General features: G+C 32.0%; 1 pseudogene; it reads right to left on the bottom strand.

Moving 5' to 3' along the window:
• Positions 1–12591: 12591 nt before the first annotated feature.
• LOC120170552 lies at positions 12592–17395 on the bottom strand (annotated as a pseudogene).
• Positions 17396–21787: the final 4392 nt, after the last annotated feature.

A 21787-nucleotide genomic window follows, 5' to 3' on the forward strand; every position in this document is an offset into this window, starting at 1 on the left:
TAAGTTGGTCTCGGGTTTGATAAGTGCATTGATTGAACGTTTCCGTGCAGAGATTGCACGATAACCCTAGAAGATGTGACCTTCCAACTCGGGGTTCAATAAATGGGATGTCGGTGGTGATGAGAAATTATTTCAATATCGTGGAAGCACTTTGCAATGAGTTTATTGGGCAGACGACAATAGACACAGATTTAAAAGGGTGGCGTTTGAGGCTGTCATGGTTGGAGAGTCAATTTAAACTCCAAGAAAATAGTACCTAAGAAGAAATTGTATATGTAACTCGAGCATATATCTTGCAGTTGATTAGGGGAGCTTTGATGCCGAATAAATTCGGTAATATGGTTCACACGCAGTATCTCCTATTTTTGAGAAATTTTGAGAATACTCGTCAGTATAGTTAGGGATCTGCGATATTGTGAGATGTACAAGGCGTTAGTAATCGTGAAGAATATTAATACAACAAAAATCAGTGAATGTCCGATGTTGTTTCAATCTTGGGTTTGGCACAAACTTCTATTTTTAACACCGATTAGTCGAACAATGATTGATTTTCCTCTTGCCGGAAGGTAATATTTCTTTTCTCTATTTTAATTTAAATTCTTAATTAGAATTTTTTGATTAAAGAGTTTCGGTTGAAGATCAACATTTATAACAAAAAGAATGTATATGATATGATATGATATGATATGATATGATATGATATGATATGATATGATATGATATGATATGATATGATATGATATGATATGATATGATATGATATGATATGATATGATATGATATGATATGATATGATATGATAACACTATTTAATTTAATTTATTTAAATTCATTTATTTATTTATATTTATTTCTTAATTTATACTTTTATAATTAATTTTACATAATGAATTAATTTTTGGAGGCCTTATTTTATAATTTAAATATAAAATGATATTTATTTATATATAATTTTATAATTTCGATTCTAATTAATTTTTATAAATATTAATTTTACAGTTTAGTTGGAGGTTGTACATAGAGCAAGAAGTTTTAGCTTGTGTGCCGCCAGAGTTTTTGGAGGGTTATGAAACTTGGGGTGTTATTATACCATTGATTCATTTAGCTTTTGTTGAGATATTATTTGCATATCGAGTGTTGAGGCAGTTCGGGTGCCACCAACCTATTTTGTCCATTCTATGGGATCATTACCTCTTGCACAGATTACATGGACGGGGTAAGCACAACGTGAATTGGGTTGTGATGCACGCAAACAACATTAATGCTTAGAACAACAGAGCTTCATACGTGACACCTCTTGATCCAATGCAAGATGATGAATTTTAATTTTGATACTTCGGCTTACCTTTAGTATTATTGGGATCATGAAAAGTCATACCTGACGACGTTGAGAGAAAGGTAATAGTTTGAAAATATTAGAAAAAAATTTGGTACAGCCGATAAATCTATACCGAGTGGAAGTGGGAGCTCATCTCAACAACATGAAGCGAAAACAACACAACCGTTTGATAATTCTTCTGTTCCGACATACATACCGGAGTTGACACCTCCTCATGCACCCATCCATTCTCCCATGTTTGAATCGACGTATGACTTTGAGCAAATGACATCTATGATGTCAAATACGACTATATGTCAGTCTACGTTTCCAGGAGGGATGAAAGAGCAAAGTGGTGGAACGGGAGAGCATAGTGGTGGGCATATATTTACAACATCAGTCGATATGCCCCCAATGAATGAAGATGATGAGTACCATACTCCTCATCAAGTGCAATGGCCACAACACATTAGACGTCTGCGTCGACATTATCATTCCACAACAACTTGGCATCGGCAAGAATTATAAACTCAATTGTTATTTGTATAAAAATTAATAGTAAATAAAATGTTATTATATGTTAAAATTAAATATTTAAATTATATTAGTATTTTATTTAAATTATATTAGTATTTTATTTTGTAAACATATGTAAATATTTTTTTAGAAAATTTTAACATTAACTTAAAAATGAAATTTTATTCTTATTATATTTTAAAAGTAATAAAAAAATATATTTTTAAGGGTAAAGTTAAAATACATAAATTATTATATTAAATTGATAGAATATTTTCAAAGTATAAGAGAACAAATGTATAATTATATCAATTTTATTAAAATTTAAAAGTTAAGATGAGATAAAATAGAAAATTTATAAATTCATTTTAATTCTTTGAAATTACGACTAAATTGATATAGTGTAACTGACATAATGTGTAATTATATCAATTTTATTAAATTTTAAAAGTTAAGATGAGATAAAATATATATTTTTATGTTAATAAGAAAAAAATTATATATATATTTTAATAAATAACATGAAAATATATATTTTATTGTTATTTGATAATAAAATATATTTAATAATTTAAGATAAAAATAAAATATATATTTTCAACTTAAAAAACATAAATTATTATAAAATAAAGTTAATACTATACATAAATTATTATAAAATCAAGTTAATTAAGTTAATTGTTATAAAATTAAATATATACATAAATTATTATAAAATCAAGTTAATTATTATAAAATCAAATATAAACATAAATTAATATAAAATCAAGTTAATTATTATAAAAAATTCAAATGCATACGTACATACAAATACATATATGATTACTGATGAGGCATATATGTTGGTAGATTTGGATATTTCTTTTTTGAATGAGCTCCACCCCTACATAATTCGTATATATTTGGTTGATCTTTCTCTCTAGCATGAAAATCCATACTGGTATGAATACGAATGGACTCAGGTCGACCCTTTGGTCTTCTACGAAGGATTGGAATTGGCAGACATTCGTCATTGTCATTTTTCGGCCAATATGATTCATTTGGGATTTGTCTGAAAACATATATGTAGACATTTAATATCCTATGTAGGTGAAAGCACTTATCAACATAACTGTATGCGCTTACACCAACATATATACATGCAGCGATTGCATGGGCACATGGATATCTTCATGCTGAAAGGGACCACACCCACACCATTTGTATCATAAATCAACTCTAAATGTTTTGCCTTCTCCTTCTTCGTTACAGCGTATGCATGACACAACAAAAGTATGACCAACTCGGTCAAAATTATGAACAAGAATTGAGGTTGTCAATCACTCGGTTGCTTCCATTGCTTCCACCACTGTAAGAGCCCAAGTTTGACCTCTATTTATGAGACACTCAATTTCCTTGCCTTTATCGGACCAAACCTTAGCCAACCTAAAGTATGTCTCATTCACCACACTCGATATTGGGAGATGACGTATACCCTTTAGTACTTAATTATTAGCCTCAAAAGGTTTGTGGTCATGTGTCTGTATCGACGACCCTCGTCATATGCTTGCGACCATTTTTCTCGTAGTATTTTCGAAGCCCACTTCCAAACACACTGATCATCATAAAATACCTTCAAATTATCCAACCTCTTGTAAAAATTTGGTCGGCGTAGTTCGTATCCCGTTTCATAATATATATATTGTGTTAAACCTCAACTAAAAAAACCACATAAATCAATACACACATGTTGAAAATAAAACTTACCCATACTTACTATCTCGCTACGAATGTGGGTGTTATGAAACTGATCGATACTATTCTTACCAATATGGCAGATACAAAATGTGGGATATGCATGCAGAGGTATTCAATGATTTCTAGTCGTTCAATTGCTGCCAAAGTGTCTGTTCCTCGATCGAATATCAAGAAAACTCTATCTTCTCGAACAACATATGACGTAGATTGGTTAAAAGAAAATCTCATGCCTCTATTGTCTCTCCTTCAACAATGGAGAATACAATTGGGAAGTTATTTTGTTCATCATCTTGTGCAACTGCCATCAACAATACATGATTATATTGACCATACAACCATGTACCATTTAATTGGACCATACGTTTACAAAATGGAAATCCTTCTATGCATGACTTGAATACCCAAAAGAGTAAATGAAATATTTTATTCCTGAAACAAGTTGGCCTTTGTCATACGCAGGCATGGTTTGAGACTTCACTATGGTTCCCGGGATGAATTGCTTCATTGCTTGTAACAAATGTGGTAGCTCATTGTACGATGTATCCTAAACTACATATGTCAGCTTCATTGCCTTCATTTTTGCATTCCAAACCTTGTAGTATTTTACTTGGTATCCAAATTGGCTTCGAACAGATGCAACTAACACTAAACAAGGGATCATTGGATTCTTCTCAACTAACACCTTCACGTATTCACATTTACATCCGATTGAATTTCGTAAACATGTGTGAGGACCATTGTATCTTGTGATGACCCAAACATCGTGCCTATGAATTTTGGACACTCTGATCTTCCACTTGCACTCTAGGTCATATTTAACACACTTTGCATATATGGTTTTTTGGTTGGACTCCGCAACATGGACATCAACATAGCCTTTGATGCAATACTTTTAATCTCCAACGTGGCTTAATCTTTTCCTCTAAATTGCGTCCCAACCGAAAATTCACCAGAATTTTAGAATTATTCAACCATGTGGTATGGAGGTATATGTGGCATGTCTGGGAATTATGGTGCCCTCATCGCATCATAGTCTATCTCGTACATGTGAGGGGTAGGTTGATACAGTGTCAGAACTTCATCAGTGGCCAAGTTGGGTGCACCACCACAGCCAAAATTATCATCGTCGGCCAAAACGAGTTCCTCAGTTTCTTCATCTTTGTTGGAATCATCATGGATTTCTCCCCATCGATTTTCATCATCAACATCAACAGTCAATTCGAGTTATATATGTTTCTCTCCTCGTACTCTACTTTTGTGGATGTTCCACCGACTTTATTTCCACTTTCCAATAGCACCATAAAATTGTTTATCGATTTGTATGTCTGGTCCTCAAACTCACTTCCAAAAGCCGTTTGAGATGAATTTCCAGCCACATTTCTTGATGACCCAGGAACATCAGATATCTTACGCACATCAACAAATAACTCAATTACTGAAATATTTGTTAACTCATGTAATCCAATCATGGTTCTAATATCATCATCTTCTTCAACTAGTACTGCATCATATCTAACTGGATTGGGACATACCATGAACTTGTACTTCAAACCATAGCTCGGATTTTCCTTTTTATCCTCTGCTTCATTTCTACAAATGTGATGTCCCTTTTGAACATCATATTTATAGGTCTTTCAGACTAAAAAACAACTTCGACCTCATTTTCCATAATATATTCATTATAATGGACAATCGTGAAAAACTTATTGCTCATTTTCTCTACAAATTCAAAATTTTTATTTAGAATAAAAAAAATTATAGTACACTATGATCATAAATCGTAAAAATGATATAATACAATATAAAAACACTATTAACATAACAACAACCATAAAATTAACAAATATTTATAAAAATAATATTAACATAATAATAAATAGTAAAATACTTCAAATAAAATTTCTTCAAACTTAATTCACCTTCGTTTTGCAAAAAAATATTAACAAACTATTAGACTAACTTCAAACAAAATAACAGAAAGTTAAACCAATTTACTATATAATACATACTCAAATTAGAATAACGAAAGAAAAACACACCAATTTTTTTGAAATGCTCCCTCTGTTAATCTTCTTTGCTGGAATCATCATGGATTTCTCCCCATCGATTTTCAGCATCAACATTCAATTCCGAGTTATATATGTTTCTCTCCTCGTACTCTACTTTTGTGGACGTTCCACCGACTTTATTTCCACTTTCCAATAGCACCATAAAATTGTTTATCGATTTGTATGTCTGGTCCTCAAACTCACTTCCAAAAGCCATTTGAGATGAATTTCCAGCCACATTTCTTGATGACCCAGGAACATCAATATCTTACGCACATCAACAAATAACTCAATTACTGAAATATTTGTTAACTCATGTAATCCAATCATGGTTCTAATATCATCATCTTCTTCAACTAGTACTGCAGCATATGTAACTGGATTGGGACATACCATGAACTTGTACTTCAAACCATAGCTCGGATTTTCCTTTTTATCCTCTGCTTCATTTCTACAAATGTGATGTCCCTTTTGAACATCATATTTATAGGTCTTTCAGACTAAAAAACAACTTCGACCTCATTTTCCATAATATATTCATTATAATGGACAATCGTGAAAAACTTATTGCTCATTTTCTCTACAAATTCAAAAATTTTATTTAGAATAAAAAAAATTATAGTACACTATGATCATAAATCGTAAAAATGATATAATACAATATAAAAACACTATTAACATAACAACAACCATAAAATTAACAAATATTTATAAAAATAATATTAACATAATAATAAATAGTAAAATACTTCAAATAAAATTTCTTCAAACTTAATTCACCTTCGTTTTGCAAAAAAATATTAACAAACTATTAGACTAACTTCAAACAAAATAACAGAAAGTTAAACCAATTTACTATATAATACATACTCAAATTAGAATAACGAAAGAAAAACACACCAATTTTTTTGAAATGCTCCATCTGTTAATCTTCTTTGCTTGAATCATCATGGATTTCTCCCCATCGATTTTCAGCATCAACATCAACATTCAATTCCGAGTTATATATGTTTCTCTCCTCGTACTCTACTATTGTGGACGTTCTACCAACTTCATTTCCACTTTCCAATAGCACCATAAAATTGTTTATCGATCTGTATGTTGGGTCCTCAAACTCACTTCCGAAAGTAATTTGAGATGAATTTCCAGCCACATTTCTTGATGACCCAAGAACATCAGATATCTTACGCACATCAACAAAGAACTCAATTGCTGAAATATTTGTTAACTTATGTAATCCAATCATGGTTCCAATATCATCATCTTCTTCAACTGGTACTGCAACATATCTAACTGGATTGGGACATACCATGAACATGTACTTCAAACCATAAATTGTAGCTGGGTTTTCCTTTCTATCCTCTGCTTCATTTCTAAAAATGTGATGTCCCTTTTGAACATCATATTTATAGGTCTTTCAGACTAAAAAACAACTCCGACCTCATTTTCCATAATATGTTCATTATAATGGACAATCGTGAAAAACTTGTTGCTCATTTTCTCTACAAATTCAAAAATTTATTTAGGATAAAAAATTATGGTACACTATAATCATAAATCGTAAAAATAATATAATACAATAAAAACACTATTAACATAATAACAACCATAAAATTAACAAATATTTATAAAAATAATATTAACATAATAATAAATAGTAAAATACCTCAAATAAAATTTCTTCAAACTTAATTAACATTCGTTTTGCAAAAAAAATAACAAACTATTAGACTAATTTCAAACAAAATAACATAAATTTAAACCAATTTACTATATAATACATACCAAATTAGAATAACGAAAGAAAAACACACCAATTTTTTTTGAAATGCTCCCTCTGTTAATCTTCTTTGCATTTGTTTCTGCTCCCTCTATCAATTTTCTGAATTGCAATTGCCCCAATTTCATTCTTACATATATATAGTTGAAAGAAAAAAAATTAATGTTCAACTTGTTATTACACGATGTGGGTTAGGATAGCATGGGGTATGGTTTAAACTTTTATCATTCGAATGCCAGCTACCTACTGCACCTACGTTAGTGGCATGCCATGCGACTTTACCGGCCATGCGAGAGGGAGACGCATGAGACTTTGTCGAGCATACGAGGGGACTCTGGGGGACGCATGCGGGGGAGAGGGATGCAGCCCCGGGGAGACGCATGGCAAGCCATGTGACTCAACCCCCCAATGCATCGACACCAACGCGTCCTCGAGGGGTCTCGGTTGAAATGCTAAGACAGCAACGCGACTTTGGGGTACACTGTAGCATTTGTCCTATTCCGCGAAATAATTTCTCCACATCATTATTCGAGCAATTTTTTTCAATGCATTATTGCAAAATTCAGCCAAAGAAATCCAATAAGCAATATGGTGTGATCGATGATTACGATTGCTTCAAATTTTGAGAGATCGCTTAGATAGTTGCTTAAAACTAAGCATTGTGTCATTCTGTTGTTGGATTAAAGTTCAAGATTGTTTGCAATAACAAGCTTAAATTATCAAATAACAAAGTGGTTTAAATTGCCCTTTCATTTTTCGCCATTCCTAACTTTTCCAAGTTGTATTTAAGACAGGCTTAGGGTTTTTTTTTTATATAGTTATCAATATCTGGTTTATTAACGATTATTAGAGCATCGTCCAATGACTTTTCTCGTACTTTATCCTAAAATCTAACGAGGAATTTGTAGCTTTCTGCATGTATGGTAATAGTAAATACTGAAAATGATGCTCAGAAAATGAAGTGAGAGGCCTAATGAGATGATGTTTGGTGGACCTTACGAAAGAACTTGGATATTTGGACAGATCCCATTGAAATCGACATCACGTGCTACCCGGGTTTTTTTTTTTTTTTTGACTCAATAGGGCTAAATAAAAAACCGGAAACTGTATTGGGACAATTTCGCCCGTGATACCTCTGATGAATGGGGATCATTCTTCAAGCCCTATCAGTCAGACGATACCATAGCTGAAATGTTGAGTAATGGTAAAACCAAAGGAGGTTTTCTTTTCTTTTCTTTTTTTCTTTGAAACCTAAAAACTTGCAGTGTTAATCCAAAGGACACTCGAAGAGTTCGTAAAGCAATTAGTTCTTTGCAGAATGTGTTATGCTGCGTGTAAGGATCTATGTTTCAATCTCTATAGATGCATACACCTCAAGGTGACAACTAGGGACACCATCAGGATTAAATTTTATTAGGAAGATAAATATAAATGGTAATAAAATGAAGTCAAAGTTTGATTTGTCTCAAGAAATGATCCAACAAACCAAATTGGGTTGTTACAGATAAAGAACGTCGCTTTTACAACACTTTGAACCCAAAAGGCCCAAGGGTTCTTTCTCCATCACCAAAGCTGCATTCAAATAGAACTTCATTTGCAATTATAATTACATTAGGATGTGAAATACAGAATTGGTTGACCAAATTTATAAGCAAAGCAGATTTGAAAAGTGAGACCCAATCAGGAAAATGATTGTGCAATAACACACTAAAGACTCCTTTTTTTAAAGTGCATTGGAGTCAATGAGGGAAGTTGTAGGGACCTAAGAGCAAATTTAGTGCAATTAAAACATATGAAAATAGCCATACTACCACAAAGTTCGATATCATCAAGAGATAATTTCGACCCAAATATATATAGTTTCATCTCCTTTGACACATTCTGCTATATGAAGAATATTTATACATTATCAATTGGTTAAAAGAAATTATAAACATATATTATTTTGTATTCACTACATGCATCAAAATTCATGGCTCATTATGCATCTAAATATAACTTTAAAAGCAAAATTTAGTTTCCTTAATTTAAAATGTATGAAGAACCTAATTTTGGAGGGATACAACCCCTTTCTACTTATAAAGTAGCTTTGTCCCTAATTGCCTAATGCTATTTATTTATTTAAATATTTATAAATAAAAGATAGAAAATGAAAAAAAATGAAAAATCGTTGTTTATTGATCTCTCATTGTTTTGTTTCTTTTCTACTTTTTCTTATGATTCAACGCATCGAATTTGGCACAAATCAAATCAATGTAACCTGGTTCTAAATGAAGATTATAATTTCCCCAAAAGATACACTGCTCATTGTTATGAATCATATGTACATGCATGGATTCAGTTTTCAATACTAACATAGAATTTAGGATAATAATACAACACTTTGATCATTAATTTTATCTCAATTTATATAAGATTAATAAATACGAAATAATCAATCTTAAGATCAAAATCAAGATAACTAAATAACATAGATATTTCTTTTTGTATGTCACATACTTATCACCCAAATGGGCTCACCTATAAGACTTTTACTTAAAAAGTTGGGCAATATAAAAGAGCACATCAGTATCTAATTAAACGTAATCCTTTGATTAATTTGATTAATGCATCATTAGCTATAGCTAACCTTTAGAAATATCAATCTCTATCAAATTATCATCTTCTCCGTGAAAATCAAACTCTCTCCCATCGAGTGCTATCTCAATCAACCCTTCTCTGTCTTCATCTTCCCATCGATAACCCATCTTCTCCGACGATAACCATTTTCCGATTACCGGAAAGTCAATCTCATCCTCCTCCGGTGAACTATCCGAATCCGATTCCGGGTAGTAAAGCGATAACGACGGGTACCTCTCAATACCACGGGTCCGATCTTCGTCTCCTCCTTCGAATTCTTCATATATAACCTCTAGCGGAGCTGTCACGTCCCATTCGACGAACCTTTCCTCGAAGCTCTTCATTATAAGGTCTGGGTCGTTTTTGCATGTCACCCATTTGAGCTCTTCTTCTTCTTCTTCAAGCTCCGCAACACTTGCAACAACGCTTCCTTTTTGCATGGCTTCCGTTTGGATTCTCTGGTTTGCACCGAGACGGAGGAGGGAAAGCAAGAGGGAACCTGTCAAAAAGAGGACCGGAGAGAAAAGGAGGGAAAATCCATGAGGAAAATAGAGAAGAATCAAAATGGAAAGAGTGATGATGCAAGAGAAAAGTGGATCGTTGGCGATCGTTTTCGATGAAGAAACCATTGTAGTGGTGATTTAAACCGATTTCAAACAAGCCCAAGGATTCACATCATCGAATTCTTCCATAAAAATTTAAAAGAATCTGCAGAAATTAAAAGGAGAATTCAATGTGTGGAGTTGTTTTTAAAAGGGTACTTTTCTTCGAAGAGACTGCGTAAGAGTGAGGCATGAATTGGAATACAAGGAAAGCGTTGGTGGGGAATGTGCGATTACCCAGATGAACATTAAACCCATTAAAAATCTTGTATATTTGGGGATTGAGATGGAGGGTTGTCCGTTCACGAAACCGACAAAACATCGATCTTTTTATACGATTATTTAATTTAAACTAAATGTTCCAAAATTTTATTATATAAAATATATTAATTCATATAAATAAAATGAGGGTGTGCAGCAGCAGCGTAAGGATGGCAAACGGGCGTAACATGTGCGGAGTTTCCCTCATCTTTACAGTTTATACTCTCATCTAATATTTTTGTATCCACTATTTACCTACCACTTATAAATCGTAAAAATTTTAAATATATATCCACTCGTTTGGGTACGTTCTCAAATCCATGTCCATGCCCTACTAGGATTGTAAATGAACTGAACGTTCAGCGAACCGTTCATGAATTATGTAGCGGAAAGTTGTTTATGTTACGTTCGTTTAATTAAATGAATGAACACGATCAAAGGGCTTGTTCGTTCATTTACATTCGTAAACGTTCGATTATATGTTCGTTCGTTTATGTTCGTTCATTTATATTCGAACAGAGGTCAAGTTGAATATGTTACGAAGATTATTGAAATTGTTTGGATTTCAAGAAGATTGTTTTGTTAAACAAATTAACTTTAAGACTTTATTATGTTTATATGATTTATGTATGTTTTTGTCGTTTTCAAACAAATTAACTCTAAAGTTGCATGTTATATTAATGAATTTTAAATTGTTATTCTTGTTGTTTACTTTTTTTTTACATTCATTTGTTGTGTTCGAATAAGTATGTTTTTAGTGTTTATGTTGTTCGTTTATTGTGTTTGTTTATGTTCATTTATTATGTTTGTTTATGTTAGATCGTTTGTGTTTGTTACGTTCGTTTATATTCGTTTATCATTTAAATGAACGAACATGAACAAGCTATAATCCTTAATGAGCGAACATGAACAAAAAAAATTTATTCTTTTATGTTCGTGTTTGTTTATGTTCGTTTATTTATTAAATGAACGAACATGAATATACCTCCGTTCGCGTGCGTTCGGTTCGTTTACATGCCTAATACCCACTACCCAACTAAATATCCACCACCCTTCTCGTATCTGTCTGTACCCGTCCATAACTGTCAATTTGAGATAAGAGAAAGAATATCTTCAATTTACAATGTTTATACCTAACATTTGGTTAGATTATAAGTATATCCTATAAAATCTTAAGATTTACATAATAGTCTCTAAAATTATATAAATTTATAATAGTCAAAATTTATATGGTGGATAGTTAATAGACGAATGTAGAAAGAATAGACATGAAACGGTAAGATTTCAAACCTATCACCCATCACTACTCACAACATATATAATTTTTACATTCAACCGTTCGTTATTCACTAAATTTATACTCGTTCACATCAATTAAAATGGCACGAAATTCATAATCGTACTAGTCTACAATTCTTACCGGAGAGTGTGGACGTGTTTACGGATAAATACCCCACTCGTATCTTTTACTCACTATGCACGTGGAATGTGTTCAAAAGCAAGGTATTCCCCAAAGCACTGCGTTTAAAAAAGCCACAATTGTTTGAAAATATTTATTTAGAAAAATGTTATATTATCAAATTTTAATCTCTATTTTATCATTGACTATCAAATCATATTATCGGCCTAATTAAGATCTACAAAGGCAATACTTTCTATAACTAAATACACACATATATGACAAATCATCGGTTCATAATTGATATCGTATTACACATTAACTTAAAATATTCCCAACCTCTATGATCATTTTAAACAACTCTCAACAATAATAAAAAGTTCTTTTTTTTTAAAATGATATGATAGATTTAAATTTATCATTTATAATTATTATTTTACATCAAATCTCAGCAACCTAACTATATCTCTTTCCAAAATTAAAAGGTTTTGGTCTAACTAGCTTGACTTGCAAGAAAAAAGAACAATGCATGGTTATGATTGAAGGTGGAAAGAAAAAGGCAACAACGAATTTGCAGCCTTAAGGGCAACTTTCTGTCTCACCCTTTTCAGTGGAATATCCCCATATTGATAAGTTCAAAATAATGTGTATCGTACAGGGATAAGTAATTGATAATTAAGCATCCATACATACGAGCAGACATTGTGGCTCCATACACGATACATATTCAAAATAAATGTGTGTAACATTTAAAGTAAATTAATTTATTATGTTTTGCGGCATTATGTTTGGACCAGAAACTTCCCTGGATAGTGACTTTACACTCGGGTGCTACACTTCATACGGAACAAAGCTTCGAAGATGGAGTAAGTGCTAGTTTGTTTGATTAGTGTATGGTCGGGAAATGTCTAGTTCAAGCTAATTGCCTCGCTTAAAATAATTATTCCTCACATAATGTAACATCATTAGATTTATTATTAAGCCTCAACACCGGCATTCATGTTGTCAAGATTGCCCAACCTAAGGCTTGGGCTCATGTTGGTTCGTTTATATCAAGCTTGGGTTCTTTGTTGGTTTAGTGGGCTCTAAGCTGGTTTACATCGGTCCATTGACGCTGAAGAGTCAAATTTTAAATAAAAAAATGTTCCAACTATGAAAACTCTTTGATTTCCCCTCCAAAATTACAAAAATTTCTGTTATATAAATTGATACATGAAGTTTTTTATTTTTATTAAACGTGTACTTGATTTTTTTTCAGTTTCAAATTAATATATAATCTTCTCGTGATAGTTAATAAAATTAATATTTTGATTTTTGAGCACGTGAACAATCTAAATTGATGGTTGAAAAATTTTAAATAAAAATTGAAAAAAAATTAAATACTAATTCGAGTTAAAATAGAAGTTTAAGGTCTTGTTTGTTTAGCGGAAAATAGATTCCGAAAAATAATTCGTAAAATAAATTACATTTCTCGAAAAACATTTTTTGGAAATCACTTTATGGTGTTTAGATGATACTGTGTAATTCATTTTCCACTAGTTGATAAATTTTTGAAAAATTCTTTATTATAAACATAAAATACAATAAATACTATTATTTATAAAAAAAATAATAATATTTTAAAAATATTAGAATAATTTATTTAATATTTTTATGTCAATATTGTTATTAAAATATTATATCTACAATTTTATAAAAAAACAATATTAAGATTATTATATTTTATTAAAATAAAATTAATATAAAATATATTAGTTATTTATTCAAATAAGAAAACTATATTATTAGTTATATTAATCACTTATTAAAATAATATTATTATTAAATTATTAAAATTTATAATATTAAAATAAAAATATTATCTTATATTTTAAGGAGTACATTTTAAATATTCAATAATTTAATAATATTATTTTTATGAAAATGATAAATAATATTAATTTTTTAATAATTTATTATATGTTATTAAAGTATAATATTATATATTATAATAATATAATTATAAAAATGAAAATATTATATTATACTATTAAAATGATCAACAAATATAATTTAATAATTAATATTTTTATTAAAATGACACTAAAATAATGTGTTAATATTAGATATATAAAATAATAATGTTTTGAGTGTTTATACTTTGAAGTGAAAAGTTTGTAAAAAGATTGATGAAAATCATACGTAAGTCATTTTCTAGAAAAATGAAAATTCAGTTGACCATGAAAATAAATTACATTGGTTATCTGTTTTCTGCCTATCAAACACTAAAGAATGAGGAAAATATTTTTGAAAAATCAATTACAAAGAAACAAACATACCTAAGTAGTAATTTAAAAATTATTTCCAAGTACTTCAAGTAGTACTTTGTATAATAAACTTAATTATAACTATGAGATTCTTGATCCTTATCTACAGGCTATGTTGAAGATTGACATCGGATGCCTATTTCCAACTTCAAGTATTATTTTGCCCTTATCTATAGGCTACGTTGAATGTTGACATCGGATACCTTTTATTTTTATTTAATGCATGTTGATGTGGAAAACATTGGATTCTTCGAATTTCAAGACATGCATGCATATTGACCAGGTTGTTGCAGTGAGCAACATGTAGAAGTTGGTGGAGTTTCAGGCTTTCACGTAAACTATGGATCCCTAAACAGATTCCTTTAAATAATGCCACGATTAGATTTGAAATCCGTGCCAAATTTTTATTATTATTAACTGATAATTATCCTTTTCTTAAGACAATAGTAATTAGCAGTTGAAAGCATTGGTTAACCATAACAGGTTTTGCCGGATCATATAATAACATATCAAATCAAGCTTTGCTTGTTTTTCCTATTATTAGAACATCACCGCTCCGTTTTGAAACGAGATTAGTGTAATTAATTATCATGTTTTGTCGTGTTGTGCTATGATCCCTAATGTCTCATTATAAAGGCTTAAACTTTATAACAATAAAGATAGTATTATTGGTGTTCCAAATGCTTGTAACCGGATTTTCAAATGTGTTCACAATAATATGAGGATTTCTCTTTGTTTTGTCTTATTTATATCTACATAGTGTGTAAAGATGGGTTATATTTGACCTGAATCAGATAAATTTCGATTTTAATTTTTAAGATTGGAGTTCTTTTTAAAGAAAATAAAATCTAATTAAGTTATTTTTCAAAATGATAAGATCCTATTAAATTTAAGATAAAAATCATCGATTCAACTTAAAATAATATTATAGTAGTCTCTTATAAATTTAAAGATAATTACAATAATATCATTACTATATATATTCAATCAGTAAAACTGATTTTTAATGTCAATAAGCTGTCAAAGCTCAACTTTATCATATAAGAAAGATCAAAACATGGTCCTTCAAATGAGATCAAATAAAATGGAAAAATCCAGTGAAATTATGCATTCGACAAGGAAAATAAACTAAAAGGCTGGTCAGAAAAGAAAGTGGTTTCCATGTCCCTTGTTTATTTAACATACTACAGCTAACTTAACTAGAAAAAGGATTGTTCAGAAAAGGAAAGAAAAAATGTTGACGTAATAATGTTTCCAAGGATGGCTATCTTCTATTATGGAATAAATCTTAGTTTAATTTTCAATTACAGTTGATTGATTGCGGAAATTTAGGCATCCTGGATTCATGAAGAGAGCAGCTAGAGTACATTGCCGCGTTTTGCAATTGCTGTCATTAATTCACACACATTCCCATCAAAATTCTCATTCTCCCCCCAAAACATCCTTACAAATTCGGATCGGATGCAAGTCGGATTACCTCTCTCTAAATCCAAGTCGAGGAGAGGAATATGCTTATCGAATCAAATTAAGTAACAAGAAATCAATGAATTAAATATTTCATTAAGCTCTCAAGCTCAACTTTATCACATAAGAAGGATTAAAACATAGCCCTTCAAACAAATACATCCCCTTTGTCTTCTTCTTCCTATGTACATACACAAACAAGCCACAAAGTCTCAAATCTTCAACGAAACCTTCGAAGATTTCAATGGCTTGTCCAAGAATCTCTCACCTATTGATCCTACAACCAGATTAAGCTATTTACACAAACAATGCTACCGAGATATCAGCCAGTTTCTTCTTGTCGATCGACCTGCGAGGCCGCCATTGCGTGGGTGCATTCGGAGCCTCGATGTCGTCTAATTCGAGATCGAGTGATGTCCTGAAAGCCTTCACTTTGTCGGAGTGCTATAAGCAAAATGCATCTTCTTTGCAATCATAGTCTGCAACATAGTTAAAAATCAAAATCAAGCAAGAAATTTTGTGTACAATCCAGGATTCAAGTATACAATTAATGTACTCACAGCTTCTCTGATTGATTTAGAGACATTAAACAGCTGCTTCAAATCATCATGCTCCACACCACAAATGATCCTAATCTGCGAAAAGAACAGAAACAAAAAAGGGTTAATCTTCACTTTAATCACAAACAAACCCAGAATCCATAAATAGAAACTAATTTAAACAAATTGAAACTCTTACAATAACATCCTGTGGAAGTGATTCGATGGCAGATTTTTCATTGTACTCGTCAGAAATCATCATCATCATTCTCTCACTGCGTTGCCTTTTCAATAACGGAGCATTGGTCGAAGGATCAAGAGGCAAAGATTCAACCCTTTTCCTCCCCAATCCGTGTGTGTAACTCACAAACCCTAACCCTAAATCTTCTTCTTCTTCTTCATTCACACTAACATGGTCCAACTTCAGTGACGGACTACGGTATAATCTGAACGAACCCAATTCCATGACTAAAAAACTCCAAACTCTCACAATAATCTGAATCAAACCCAGGGTAAAACGAACTCAAAAACTGTAGTTTTTCACTCGGGAAACTGAATCCACAAATGAATAAACAGAATCTAGAAACAGTTTCTTAAATACCTTAGATCTCAAAACCCAAAAAATAAATCTTTAGAGAATCAATAAGCCGCACCGAACAGAAACCGAATCTGGGGCTTTTATGGTAAAGATTTAGGGAAGAAACAAAACCCTAAATTTCTAAATCTGATCGGAGATCACACTGGTTTTCTGTAAGGAAGCAAAGGACTTGCCTTGCATAAACAGAGTTTGCTTTCAAACCGTGAAGTTCTCTCTATATATCCGCTAAGGGGGGCAAAATAAATTAAAAAAAAAAAAATCTACGCGTTTTTCTTATTTTTTTACCACTAGAAATCACGGAGGAATCCGATAAGAAAGGATAAATCTTTCGATTTTTTTAATCTCACCCGTGTGTGTTGGCGGTTAATTCCGAAAGTAGCCGTTGATAGGGACACGTGGAGAGAAATTAGGTGAGGTAGGAAGCAACCTGTGTGGTGCTGATGTGGAGATAAGTTCGGTCCAACCGTCCAAGTTGGCTTGCGGTACGTTTGTTGTTTGTTCACTTGTGGGTGGAGGGAAAACCTAGTAAAATTACATTTAAATCTACTTCATATAGTTTTCGGTTAATTTTAATTATGGTATTTTATTGACGTATGACGATTGACGAGTGAAGTTAAGGTTAAAGACGATCGAATAGGTTAAAATAATTTTGGGTTATTCTTTTTATTTGAACATATAATCATTAATTATTGTAGTGAAAATTTGTATATTAAAAATAGGAGACACGTGTAGGGTGGATATGAGGTAAGAAGGTGTATTTTTACTGCAAACATACAAATGAGTAAGCGAGTGAATAGATCTGACGGTGGCCGGCTGATGGCCATTGGTTTGGTTCGATCGAATACAAGTTATTCTAATTTGGCGGCTGGGCTATTTGTCGGTTTTACACGACTGGCGTGCCTCTCCAACTGGCGGTCAACACACGTCAACACGCATCACCTTAGGTGTAAAGTTAAAAGTTAATTTATTAAAAAGGTTTTTTAGGGTACTTTTTTGTTGCAAACACTCGCAAATTACAGCGAGTGGGGATAAACTGTTCAATAGCTTGAGTTGGAAGTTTCGCCCACAAAACGAAATGCGTTGAAATTTTAGGGTAAACTACCGAACTTGTCACTCTTATTTCATAAGTATTCATCTTCGGTCAACAAACTCAATATATATATATCATTTTCATCACATATATTATCATATATAACGTTTTGATTATTTATGTTATCGATTTACAATGTTTTAATCATAACATGTTAGTAAAAGAATTTAATGTTTAAACTTTCATTTAACTTGTATTCGGTTTGAATATTCATCGACATGATTCAGAAATTAATTGAGTAATGACTTTTAGTTATTTCTCAATAACCAGATAATTGAATATCCAAGTCATTGGGGTCCTCCACTTGGACAGGTAATAAAGCTGAATGCTAATCGGGCGTACAACCCAATGTACTATATTGCAACGATTGGGGTAGTTGCGAGAGATGCTAAAGGAAAGGTTCTTCGAGGCTTTGCTACTACTTTAGGGGGTATTTTTTATGTTGGGTTAGTGGAGTAACATAGTATGACGGCGGCGGTTAATTTGGCTTTGAGTGCAGGTTGGTGGAAATTATCATTTAGTTAGATTTCACAATGGTTGTCAACCTTTCTAATAGGATTGATGGTGATGACACTACGATAGGAGTCCATATGCAACCCATTCATGACAATTGTACTGCTTTTCATAGTTATACAGTGAATTATGTACGTAAAGAAGCAAACACTAAAAATATACCTTTAATGATACACGAATAATGACACACATTAATTTATGGCTTGCAAAAACTCTGTCATAAAAAATGTCATGTTTCTTAAAATATGAACGATTTATGACTTACAATAATGTGTCATATTTAATAGTCATAATCCCAAAAAAATACAAAACACGAGTACACTTTTTAAATGTGTGTTATATATAAAAGTCGTCTTTTAATTTTCCCCCATTATTTTCATCATTTCCCGCTTCTTCCCCCTCGATAATTATCAGTTCACTCCGCATGCTTCCCTTTTTTCTCTTTTTCCCTTTTTCCTTTTGTCCAAAGCGCCATCTTCTCGAAGGGATTATGTTATCTTTTTGTTGCAGTGATTTTGCATACAACTACCTCGAAGGGACCATTCCAAGTGAATGTGCTTCAATGAATTTGACTTTTGCATCCACCGTCGCGTACGATAGTAGAGCAATTGTCATTGACGGGAAACGTCGCGTTTTGGTATCCAGCTCCATTCACTACCCTCGCACACCCCTGATGTAAGCTTGAATTTTCTGTTATTTTCCCCTCGTTTTCCCTTTACTATTTTTTGAAGAGGAAAAAAATATGTTTCATGTTTTCAGATGTGGCCGGACCTTATACAAAAATCCAAAGACGGAGGATTATATATGATCGAAACTTACGTTTTCTGCAATCTGCACGAACCAGTTCAAAACCAGGTTCTGCCTTCTTTTTTCCTCTTCAGTTGCTGTGCTAAAACTGTTATGAACTTATGCACTAAAAATTAATCCCATTGATTATTTTCCTGAGTTTTGATTATCGATGTTTACAGTATAATTTCGAAGAAAGAAACGATTTGGTTAAATTTGTGAAGTTAGTTGCAACAGCTGATCTTTATGTTCATCTGCGCATCGGACCATATGTTTATGCTGAATGAAATTATGGGTAAAATTTTATTTATTTATTTATTTATTTTTGGGTATGTTTAATTTTCTTTTATTTGTTGATAAAATATTTGTAGTGGATTTCCTCTTTGGTTACATTTTATACCCGGGATCAAGTTCCGAACTGATAACGAACCATTTAAGGTAATATATTTATCCATAAAAATATTATTACTTTATTATTTATATAAATTAATCTCTTCTTTATTCATCATTCTCTTCTGTTTCGTAAAGTTCACTGAAATTGTTGGAAGGACTGTTAGCTGAAATGATTAAAAACAAGTGTAAAAATGTTTTTTTAGGCAGAAATACAGAGGTTCACGGCCAAAATTATGGATATGATGAAGCAAGAGAAATTGTATGCATCACAAGGAGGACCCATTATTTTGTCACAGGTATACGTTTTGTCTTTGCTCTTTTCTTCTCCAACTTTCTTATGAACAATTCTGTTGTTGTTGTCGGTGCTATAATATTTCCCCTAATGGTTTTCTGGGTTTTCTTATACAATTGAAAATGAATATGGAAACATTGATTCAACATATGGGGAAGGTGCAAAACCATATATTAAATGGGCAGCTGATATGGTTGTCTCATTGGATACTGGAGTTCCCTGGGTCATGTGCCAACAATCTGATGCTCTGACCCTATTATAAGTTTGGGGTTTCAAGATTTAGGTTTTTTACTTGTAATTTCGATCATAGTTAATCGTTTCGCTTGGAATTTTCATGCTTTAGTTAAAAGAGGTTTCAATATGTTTCTTGTTTGTTTTGAAAATCAGGACATTAGTTGGTTTTGATACATACTTTCTTCTTTTTTCTTGGCAATGACATATTAACACCTGCAATGGATTCTAATGTGATCAATTCACTCCAAATTCTAATAAGAAACCGAAAATGTGGACTTAGAATTGGTCTGGATGGTATGATGTCCAAGTCCAACCCGTCAATATAATTTACAATCTGACTTCTACTTAGTAGTTGTTTTGGTGATATGGATTAATGTCTCCATCATAATGCTGATGCTTTCTTCTCTTATTCAACTTTTTATCAAAAAGTATTTCTTCTTCATTACTTCCCAATATATTTCAAACGCTAGGTTCCTTTCATTTGGTGGTGTCATTCCCTACATACCTGTAGAAGACCTAGCATTTGCGGTTGCGCGGTTTTACCAAAGAGGTGGAACTTTCCAAAACTATTATATGGTAATCATAATTTGAGTTTCAAATGTGTTTGGCATTGGCTTTTATAGTAATAAAATTCAATCCTAGAACCTAGTACGCAGTCTCATTTCGAACGGAACTTACGGGTCATTTTTTTTGGTTTCTCTTAAAACAGTATCATGGTGGAATGAACTTTGGCAGGACTACAAGTGGACCCTTCATTGCTACTAGTTATGATTATGATGCTCCGATTGATGAGTACAGTATGTCTTCAGTCAATCTAATAAAAATTGTTAGCACTTCTAAGCATTTACTTGGCCTCTTGTAACATACTTGAGGTATCATCTTGTATGCAACTTGACTCATATCGACGGTTATTACAATAGAATGAGTAATGTAAAACCATGATTATTTGGTTTATAATTTCATAAACGACATCTTCTAAGTTTCACCTATCTTCCAATTCACTGTTTTTTCAGGACTTGTTAGATAACCTAAGTGGGGTCACCTAAGAGATGTTACCATTTCCTCCTTGGGTCCAAACTTGGAGGTATTTTCCATATTTATTCTCATCCTTTCTCATTTTAAAAGAGAACCTTACTTCTTTGCTTCTATGTTGGTTATGAATAAGAACTCAAGGAGGGCTGCCTCTTTATTACTTCTTTGTCTGATTGGTGAGCAAGGGTCCCGTTGAAATCTCAAAGATCATAATATTTTATACACATAAATGACAAAAGATAAATCATTTTTTTCTGATC

The sequence above is a fragment of the Hibiscus syriacus genome, unplaced genomic scaffold (assembly GCF_006381635.1).
Source record: "Hibiscus syriacus cultivar Baekdansim isolate YM2019G1 unplaced genomic scaffold, ASM638163v2 tig00111783_pilon, whole genome shotgun sequence".
Taxonomy (NCBI): domain Eukaryota; kingdom Viridiplantae; phylum Streptophyta; class Magnoliopsida; order Malvales; family Malvaceae; genus Hibiscus; species Hibiscus syriacus.